The sequence below is a fragment of the Pinus tabuliformis genome, chromosome 4_1 (assembly GCF_031772625.1).
Source record: "Pinus tabuliformis cultivar Carrire ecotype Pingquan chromosome 4_1, CPIR1, whole genome shotgun sequence".
In the NCBI taxonomy this organism is placed as follows: domain Eukaryota; kingdom Viridiplantae; phylum Streptophyta; class Pinopsida; order Pinales; family Pinaceae; genus Pinus; species Pinus tabuliformis.
Window position 1 is genome coordinate 258,415,343 of NC_142303.1, and position 11,308 is coordinate 258,426,650.

The following is an 11,308-nucleotide window of genomic DNA, read 5'->3' on the forward strand; positions in this document are numbered from 1 at the left end:
GAACCCTTCATACATTTATCTTTCAGCCTTTCATAGGCCTTTTACAATGCTCCTCTCGAGCCTTTTGAGGCTTGAGAGGTCTTAATCTATTCCTCTGTCTCTTTAATTGTTTGATGCCCTGACTAGGCAAGCATGGCTTGAAGGTTTCTTCTTCTGATAGAAGAGTAACCGCATTCTGGTTGCTACGCTGGTAGGGAGATCTCTCGTGCCAGAGATGCCCCACAATCGATTATGTTGTTTTTGGCAGAGCTACGCTGTCGATGCCCATGATGTTTCCGTTTCTGGCAAGCTGCGTTGTCTGCTCCATGATCGTTTCTGTTTCGGGCGAGCTACATTGTGATGGAAGGGATATCGGGCCTCTGTTTTCCCTTTAAATGTTTACAATGACCATTTTCCTATTTTTACACAGAAAATTATAAACAAAGAAAAATCCCACCCATCTCTATTCTTCCGGACTTTAAAAGTCCTTAGATCTAGTCTATTCTCCCATCAGGTCTACCCTCTGGGTTGTTATCGCAAGTCGCTGATGGCCTGTTACAATATTCCCTTCATATTTTTGGAATGTGTTAAAAAACACTAAAAACCATGAAAAATCGGCTTTGGCGGACCTGAAATTCTATATATTTCCCTTCTCGAACCCTTTCGGGTATGGGTCTTGTTGTATATCGCAAGTCCAAGGTTTCCTTTGTATTTCGTTAAATAACGAAATACATGAAAAATGCATTAAAAATGGCTTTCCCGCGGACCTCAAATATTATGAAACATCATGTATATAACTGTCGGGTCCGGTTAATCGCATCACACATATGAATGTGTAAACGCCCCGCCCCTTCGCAATGTTCTGACGTGATATTTTGATGCGACTTATTGCAATCACATATCACCTAAGCCAGAGGTATTTCATATAACATGGTGTATGTCCACACCAATTGTGACCCGCCGATCCGATCATTGAAGATCGCTGATCGGGGGTGTCTTCCGGCAATCTTTAATTCGTCCTTTGCGTTTTCCCGATTGCAATTTTCTGCTTAAATCTGGGCCATTGATCGGCTAGATGTGACGACTGTTGTGCATTGGACTGTATATTCCTTCAATACATGGTTTTTAATTGTTTTCATGTGTTTTAGCCTCCCGATAGTGTTTTTTCGCCCTTCCAAGTGCTCTTGGCATGTGATTGTTTCAATCTTTGGGTGATCTTAAGCAAATTTTGAAGACTTTTGAAGTGTTTTGGATCCATTTTTGGGCCAAATGCCAACAAGGCTAATAGACCCTATATTAGGTTGAGCGGACCTACCTATGGTTTTGTGCATGGTTTTGGATGCGATGATTTTCAGTCCATGGTTTTGTACGTGATGGTTTTCGGTCCATGGTATTAGATGCTTCGGCATGTATAAATATGTATTGTAACATTGAAAGGAACATAATGAAAAATCAAGCTGGTAGTCACGGTTTTGGGATCTAGTGGAAAATCTCTGTGTATATGTGTTTAATGTATTATTCTCTCACATTGTTTATTTTATGTGTTTTAGAATTCATATGCAGGTGATTTCTGTACGGGGTTAAAACCTACATTTGGTATCAAAGTTGTTTTGGCTTTAAGGGGATGCCTTTGTTGTTGAGGGGTTTTGCTCGGGCCTGTGGTAGACCTTGTTCAGTGGGAGATCTACGGGATCGATTCTGGTGGTGAAAGAAGATGGCGAGCAATGGAAAGATAGAGATCCAGAAATTTAGTGGTCAGAGATTTGAGTTATGTAAACTCAAAATGGAGGATCTATTGGTGGATAAAGATGAGTGGATCGTGGTAGATCCAGATACTAAACCAACGGAAGTGTCCGATGAAGAATGGAAGAAGTTGGATTGGAAGGTAAAGAACACAATACGATTGTGTGTCTCAGATTCAGTATTGCTGAATGTATCAGGAGAAGCTACGTTGAAGGCTTTGTGGGACAAGTTAGGGACATTGTACCAATTTAAATCTCTGGTGAATAAACTGTTCCTACAGAAAAAGCTATATAACCTGAGGATGAAAGATAGAGACTCGGTGACAGAGCATCTAAATGCATTTAATACTGTGGTAAGTCAGTTATTATCTATTGATATTAAAATATCAGATAAAGATAAGTGCATTAGTTTGTTGTGTTCTCTACTAGATTCATGGGATAGTCTGGTTATTGCAATAGGTAGTAATGCAACTGCCTTGCAGTTTGATGAAATAGTCTCATCCTTGCTGATGGAGGAGATGAAATGAAAAAATATGGAGAGTCAAAATGGTGATGACTTGTCTATACGAGGATGGTCCCAGAACAGAAATAAAAATAAGTCATCGAGTGGGAGATCTAAATTTAGAGGGAGATCTAAAGTTGGTTTGCTGGAAATGCGGAAAGGAAGGGCACTACAAAAGGGACTGTAAATCTAAAGCTCTTGACAAAGGAAAGGGATCTGATGATGCTCCTTCTGCAAAGGTGAAAACCAACTCAAATGAAGGTGGGGATGTGTACTTGGCTTCTTGAAGTATACATGTAGATTATGAGGCATGGTTGATTGACTTAGGTGCATCCTTTCACTTCATTCCCCGTATAGAGTTATTCTGCGAGTATGAGAAATATGATGGTAGTGATGTCTTCTTAGGGGATAATAGGAAGGCTTGAATCATTGGTCATGGAAAAGTAAAGTTGGAGTTGCAAGGTGGAAGGGTTAGAACACTTTCGGGTGTTCTGCATATTCCTGCATTAGTGAGAAATCTGATTTTTGTAAGCAAGCTAGATGATGCAAGTGTAAAAGTAGTGTTCGAGAAGGATACCTACAAGATGGTTTGGGGAGCACTCATTGATGTGTGGAGTTCGGATTGGAACTCTATACAAGCTGCAAGGTAGTATTGTTGTTGATCGGTGCAATAGCTCTATGGTTCCTGAAAGTGGAGCAGAAAATCTAGTGGTCTCTGGAGAAAATACCATGCTATGGCATCAAAGACTTGGACATATTGGAGAGAAGGGCCTTCGAATACTTCATGGTAAAGATATGGTAGAAGGTATGACTACTAGCTCTCTGGATTTTGATCTTTGTGAAAATTGTGTATATGGAAAGCAGAATTGGGTGAGTTTCCCCTCTGGTGGTAAGAGGGCGAGACAGATATCAGAGCTTGTGCACAGTAATGTGTTTAGACCTGTGAAGGTTCCATCACTGGGTAAGTCTGTGTACTATGTATCATTTATAGATTACTTCTCAAGGAATACATGGACATATTTCTTTAAGAAGAAAGCCGAAGTCTTTGACAAGTTTAAAGAATTTAAGGCTCTGGTGGGAAACCAGATCGAGAAGAAGATAAAGGTGTTGAGGACAGATAACAGTGGAGAGTTTTGCAGTAAGGAATTTGAAGAATTTTGTAAGAAGTGTGGTATAGCACGAAAGAAGACTATTCCATACACACCTGAGCAAAATGGAGTTGCAGAAAGAATGAACAAGACGTTGATGGAAAGGGCAAGAAGCATGCTCAGTGGTGCCGGGTTAGGACATGAATTCTGGGTAGAGGCGGTGGAGGCAGCATGTTACCTGGTCAACAGATCACCTTCATCAACGTTGGAGGATCCACAAGAGGTATGGACTCATAAGAAACCCTCTCTTTCACATTTGAGGGTATTTGGATGTGATGCATATATACATGTTCCAAAGGAGAAAAGAACTAAGTTGGATAGTAAATATGAAAAGTGCATCTTTACTGGGTATAAGGATGGTTTAAATGGTTATAAGATTTGGAACCCAGTAACAAGGAAGGTTGTGTACAGCCGAGATGTGGTGTTCAAAGAGGTGAAAGATGTTATTAAACATGAAGTCTAACCAAAGGAACCTGAGGAGATAGAGTTTGAACTTAAGGAGGAAGAATCAGACTCTACAACAGATGATGAATCAAAAGATGAAGATCCACAAACTCCGGGTGTGAGAAGATCAGTTCGAGAAAGAAGGTAGCCAAAAAGGTATAGTCCATCTTCTTTTTGTTCAAATTTTTCTTTATATATTACTGATGATGATCCCATAACTATGAAATACGTAGTAGATTCAGAGGATGGAAAACTCTAGAAAGAGGCCATGGTTGATGAAATAGCATCTTTGCACAAAAATGAGAATTGGGATCTGGTGGAGTTTTCGGCTGGAAGGAAACCCATTGGCAGCAAATGGGTGTTCAATAAGAAGACAAATGCAGAAGGAAAGATGGAGAAACATAAAGCTCAGTTGGTAGCAAAAGGTTATTCCCAAGTGCTGGAAATTGATTTTGGTGATATTTTTTCTCCTATTGCCAAGGTAGTTTCTATTGGATTACTTTTATTTGTTGCTGCTGCTTTTGATTTTGAGGTAGAACTAATGGATGTGAAGACAACATTTCTTCATGGGGATCTGGAAGAGGATATCTACATAAAGAAACCCGAAGGCTTTGCGGTGAAGGGTAAGAAAGAACTAGTATGCAAGTTAAAGGTATGGGTTAAAACAGTCACCAAAGATGTGGTATAAAAAATTTGATACATTTATATGGGGACTTGGCTTCACCAGAAGCAAAGCAGATCAGTGTTTGTATTTTAAATTAATTGGTGACTGTGTTATTTATCTGGTCTTGTATGTAGATGATATATTGCTCGTCGGAAATGACAAAGAAATTATCCAGGATTTGAAGACCCAATTGTCCCCCAAATTCGACATGAAATATTTTGGTGCTGCAAACTATATTTTGGGCATGGAAATTAAAAGAGATCGGGCAAAGAGGAAGCTTTGATTAAACCGAAAGAAGTATGTCGAGACAATACTGCAGAGGTTTAATAAGCAGGATAGTAAACTGGTGAAGGTTCCTATTCCAGTAGGTGTAAAATTATCTGCTGAACAATGTCCCAAGACACAAGAAGAGGAAGAGGACATGTCTCGTGTTCCATATGCAAGTGCAGTTAGTAGCCTCATGTATGCAATGGTCTGTATTAGACTAGACATTGCACATGCAGTGGGAGTATTCAGCAGGTTTATGTCAAAACCAAGAAAGGAGCATTGGACAACAGTGAAACGAGTTTTAAGGTATTTGCGTGGAACAAGTGATTATGGCTTATGCTACCAAGGAAGACCACGATTCGACAGAGTTTTGGATATCTGTGGCTTTGTTGATGCAGACTGGGTTGGAGATCCAGATCAGAGAAGATTTACAAGTGGGTATGTGTTTAACCTACTTGGAGGTGTAGTCAGCTGGATGAGTAAGAAATAATCTGTAGTGGCATTATCAACTACAGAGGCAGAATACATCGCAGCTACTCATGCAAGCACGGAAGCCGTTTGGTTGCAGAAATTGTGTTCAAGTATGGGGTTAGTACAAGAAGCTATAAGGATAGACTGTGACAACGAAAGTGCAATTTTCTTGGCAAAGAACCTTGCCTATCATTCAAAGACAAAGCACAATGATGTTCAGTATCACTTTGTGAGGGATATGATAGAAGACAAAAAGGTGTTGTTGGTAAAGGTAGACACTTTGAAGAATACTGCAAATGCATTGACAAAATCTGTGAGCTCTGAGAAGTTCTTTTGGTGTAGAAAAACAATGGGCGTTTCAGGGCTAGATAAATGACTAAGTTCTCTTGTGGCCCCTTGTGGAAAGAAAACAACAAGTGGGAGAATGTTGGGTTATAAGTGTTGTTTTCTTTCCATGATTAGCCCACGTAGTTAACCGGGTGGTTAGAGGGGGCGCAGAGCCCCCCCTTTGTTGCGCCGATTGCGCAGTGGGTGGGGGGGTCACAGGGGGTTTGAGGGGGGCGTATAGCCCCCTTCTACGAGGTCCGAGGCAATGCTCCAAGGACATTTTTTTTGGACCCTAATTAAGTTGGGCGGACCTACCTATGGTTTTGTGCATGGTTTCGCACATGGTTTTGGACGCGATGGTTTTCGGTTCATGGTATTGGATGCTTCTGCATGTATAAATATGTATTGTAACATTGAAAAGAACATAATGAAAAATCAAATTAGTAGCCCCGGTTTTGGGATCCAGGGGAAAATCTCTGTGTATATGTGTTTAATGTGTTATTGTCTCGCATTGTTTATTTTCTATGTTTTAGAATTAGTATGCACTTAATTTTTGTATAGGGTTAAAACCTACAAAAACTTATTATTTTCTACTATATTTTAATATGAAATTTATTGTTTTTTACAAGTGCAATTTTTTTAGTATGCACTTTACTGTTTACTAATTTTTTTTAATACAAAAAATTATGTTTTTTAATTTTAAATATTACATTTTTTATTAATAAAAATCCCTTACCAAGTCAAATTGCAATTGTAATTTTTTTTAAAATTTTCAAATATTAGAAAAGGAACTTCACTAAATTCCATTCAAATTGTAAGTTTTTAAGGAAGTGTCTACCACCAAAAGTGTCTCCCAAAAAAATTTCAAAAAATATTACTAGCAATGTTTGAATCATATTTTTGATGGTAGAAATGGATTCAGCACCATTAAAAACCTTTGGGGCACCCAAAACCTTGAAGTTTGACAGCTGTAATCTCAATTTACAAAATTCACTGCAAGGTTTTATCAAAATCTTGTCCTTACCCTACAACTATTTTTAATATACAATAAGATTTTATCAAAATCTTACCAAAATTTCCATGATTTTTAAGACAAACAAATAAATTTGTTAGATTATAATTATTTTTAATATACAATAAAATTTTATTAAAATTTCCATAATCTTCCAGACAAACAATTTCTTTAGAATACTACTATTTTTAATATACAATATATAATTTATTATAATTTTTTTAATATTAAAATTTTCTATACACAAAATGCCGTATCGAATTTGAATTTCCGAATTTCCAGCAGAATCGAATCAAATCAGCGTATTTTCGAATTGTTTCCTTATATGCTTGAAAAACTAAAATTTTAATAAAAGTGAATAGTTGAAGATAAATTTAAAAAATCTAAATTTTGAATGAGTGAAAATCTAAATTTTTAATAAGAGTGAATTGTTGAAATGTAAACCTAGAAAAATATAATTATTTTTTAGAGTGAGTGAATAGTTGAATCGAAACATAAAGATTTCTATTTTTATTTTTTAAATCAAGAGTGAAATGTTGGATGTCAGACAGTACCTGGTACTGTCTGTCTGTCCTCCATGGTGGTGGAGGACATGTGGGCCATGCCTGACCTACATCTATACATGAATTGGCTTGCTTGCTTTATCACCTTTGCCGATTTTGTATACAGCAGGCCGAGTTCCCCTATGTTAGGAGTATACACACCAGGTGCTTGAATCCAGAGAGTAGCAGTGTGAGAGCGAGAAATGGAAGAGGTTGGCGTTGGAACAAGCCAGTACTCTGAGGGGCAACCCCTGGGCACATCTGCACAGACCGACCGAGAGTCCAAGGACTACTACGAACCAGAACCAGCTCCCCTGTTCGAGCCCGAGGAGCTGAGGTCATGGTCCTTCTGGAGGGCTGGGATTGCAGAATTCATGGCCAGCTTTATGTTGGTCTACGTAACACTTCTCACAATCATGGGGGTAAAGAGATCCCCCACCATGTGTGACTCTGTGGGCATCCAAGGAATTGCATGGTCCTTTGGGGGAGTGGTATTTACCCTAGTTTATTGCACTGCAGGGATCTCGGGTGGTCACATAAACCCTGCAGTCACCTTCGGCCTTTTCTTGGCCAGAAAGCTCTCCCTGACTCGCACTGTCTTCTACATGATATGCCAGTGCCTAGGAGCCATTTTTGGCGCTGGAGTTGTCAAGGGGATGCAGAAAGGCATGTATGAAGTTGAAGGAGGAGGGGCCAATATTGTGGCCCATGGATACACCAAGGGAGATGGGCTGGGTGCTGAGATCATGGGCACCTTTGTATTGGTCTATACTGTTTGTTCTGCTACTGATGCCAAGAGAAAATCCAGGGATTCTCATATCCCTGTGTTGGCTCCATTGCCTATTGGATTTGCAGTGTTTTTGGTGCATTTGGCAACTATTCCAATCACTGGAACAGGCATCAACCCTGCTAAGAGCCTGGGGGTAGCCATCATTTATGACAGGAGCCATGCTTGGGATGACCAGTGGATTTTCTGGGTTGGACCCTTGGTTGGGGCTGCTCTTGCATCTCTTTATCACATGCTCATCATCCGAGGCACACCCTTCAAATCCCGTATTTAGTTTCTTTATTTATTTTTATTATAGTAGCTTTCTATGCAAAGGGATTATAGTCACTCTCTTCTCCTTTGGTCTATTGAAATCAGAAGAATAGCAGTAGTGTCTGTGTTGGGTTTCTGTGTTGGACTGTCATCAACTAATGCTCATAATGTTGGAAAAGATATGCCGCAATATATATGTTTTGTACTCTGCTGTATGCAATAAACCATTTTATAGGTTGGCTATTGCATTGGTTTTGAAGATGCCATGGATTCTGCTTCTCTGATTACTAAGGATGCACATATTACATAAACTGTTTGGGCTATGATTCTCACATCTGGTCTCTTTCCTGTTTTCTTCAGCCATGGATTCTAATAGTCTGGTTACTCACCATGTACATACTCAAAATCTGTTTTGGGCTATGCTCTCATTGCGTTCTTTAATTTCTATTTAATAATGCTTTGTTAGCACATTGATAGTATTTGGTTGCATCTGAAACTTAATAATAAGAATAATTGTTTTTTAAAATTATGGTTAAGTTAGATATAGAATTGGTGTATAATTTTTTATTTTTTATTTTTTTGTTTTTGTCTGGATAAGGATGTGCATCCATCACAAAATTGATGTATGAAAGTTGAAATAAATAGAGTTTGTAATAATTTGTTTTTTAAAATTATAACTGAAAATCATACATAAAATTAGTATATGAGATTTTTTTATTTGTTATGTATTTTTTTGGGGAAAGCCAAAGATTTACATAAGTCTTGAAATTAATATATGAATCTTATTGCTTATATATATATGATTGGCAGAACATCTTCATCATATTTAAAGTGGAAAATTGAAAAAATGACTTCATATCAAAGAATATCTTAACAAAACACTTGAATAAACCCCTTAAACTCTTTACAGAAACAATTATAAATAAAAACACTATAAATTATAAATTCACAATAACATCTGCAATTTTAAATTATATTTCTTACCATTGCACTGGGCTCATGGGCTCTCTTATTTTTCGGACTCTCTTCTCCTTTGGGCTATTGAAGTTAGAAGAATAGCAGTAATGTCTGTGTTGGCTTTTTATATTAAACTGTCATTAACTAATGCTGAGACGATGTGCCACAATATATATGTTTTGTAACCTGCTGTGTGTGATAAACCATTTTATAAGTGGGCTATTGCATTGGTTTTGAGGATGCCATGGATTCTGCTGGTCTGATTACTAATGATGCATATACTACATAAAATATTTGGGCTATGGTTCTCACAACCGGTCTCTTTTATGTTTTCTTCGGCCATGAATTCTACTAGTCTAGTTAGTAACGATGTACATATTAAGTACTATTACATACTGTATTTGAGCGATGGCTCTCATCAGTGGACTGGGTTCTTTTATTTTTTCTAAAATAATGTTGTGGTAGTTAATCGGCTATATTTCAGTTTTTTACATTATAATAACATACTAATTTATTTTTACAGTTATGGTGAACTTAATTTATTTTTACAGTTTGGTTTGTTGCCATGAAATTTCAAATTTGTTTGCTTATTGAAAGTGTCAAAATCAAGAATCAATTTTTTGTTTGTTTGTTCTGATCAGAGACTTGTTTCTTTACAACAATAAATTGATATACGAAATTTTTTTTGTGTGTTTTGACGAGAGACTTGCTTCTTTATAACACTAAATTGATATATGAATTTTTTTTGTTTAATTTTTTTTGTAACTTGTGTAAGACTATATCTTCATCATGTCCAACTTCTCAATGGGATCAGGAGATAACACAATATTTGAACCAAAAATATGGAATTTAGTGAGATTTCATTTTTACAACTATTGCCAATCAAACTATTCCAAACCCACAAAACCTCAGTATTTATTAAAACAAATGTACTCTACAATTTTAAATTACAAAAAATAACTATAAATTGATAATAACATTTGCAATTTCAAACTATTGCTCTCACCAATGCAATGGGATCATTTGCTGTTATTTTTCTTTTCAAAAGTGCTTTTAGATAACGTCCTATTATCAATCTGAAATCATATTTCAAAGAGAGTCCAAACCTCTAAAATACGTAACATTAAACCATAGTTAAACTGGCCGTGGAAAGGTTTTGTCAGGAGGAACTGGTAGACTAGAGGTCCGTGCTATGAAGGATAGTACACTAGTTAACTTGAGGTAATGCTGTCGGTCGGCAGGGTAAAGAATATTATCCGTTATATGTTGGGTACGACTGGATTTATTTTCAGAAGGGAATCAACTTTACAAACACACATCAATCAGGAAGGGCTTAGGCTTATTATGGGCAGTTTGCATCTTTAAGAATTAAAGGTAGGGAAAATGGCGAATTTGATTGTAGCGTACCTCAACACGTTAAAAGGAAGTACATATTGTTTATAAAATCTTGAGCGCGTATACAGGGTATTATATATATAATCATATTAGGTTTCTATATATAATCATATCAGGTTTCAGGTTGAAATGTTAGGGGAGGAGTTAAGTGTGGGAATGAATAAATATAATTTTGTATAATTTAATTGTAATTAAATAGTTTTATTTGGAAATAATGTTTATTTCAAGAAAATAAGTATGATTGGTTTGTTGAGTGGATTGGATAGTTGAGATATTTTTTTAATAGCAATCGATTTAATGGTTAGAACTCATTCATGCAATAAATAAATAATGTAATAGAACTCATTCATGCAATAAATAAATAATGTAATAGAACTCATTCATGCAATAAATAAATAATGTAATGGAGTGATTCTGTGTAAAAGAAAATATATATTTGTTTTGTATGTGCACATCTCTTTGTTCTATCTTGGTATCATAGTTGATAGCTTTAAATGTGTCTATCTTGGTATCAGAGCTTATAGCTCTAAATTTACTCCTCAAAGGAAGCCTAAGAAAATGTGAGAGGAGTGAGAAAGCTGGATCTGTATGTGATTTTTTATTTATTTTTTATACAAATCTCGGAGTAGTGGTATAACCCTTTATCAAGCCCTAACATCGAAAATACTGAAGAACCCAAGGCACTACCCTTTCAAGCTTCAGGCCATAGTAGGAGTTTGAGGACCAAGCCTGGTCAGAAGACTTAGGTCGTTGGTATGTAATAGTTTGTTGTGAATCCCTTAACGACCATTTTGTTCTTTGACTAGGGTGACTAGTGTA

The 11,308-nt window shown here is 36.9% G+C and overlaps 1 pseudogene; it reads left to right on the forward strand.

The window, feature by feature from the left end:
* Window positions 1-7,092: 7,092 nt before the first annotated feature.
* LOC149175258 (putative aquaporin PIP1-5 pseudogene) lies at window positions 7,093-8,469 on the forward strand (annotated as a pseudogene).
* The last annotated feature ends 2,839 nt before the right edge of the window (window positions 8,470-11,308 follow it).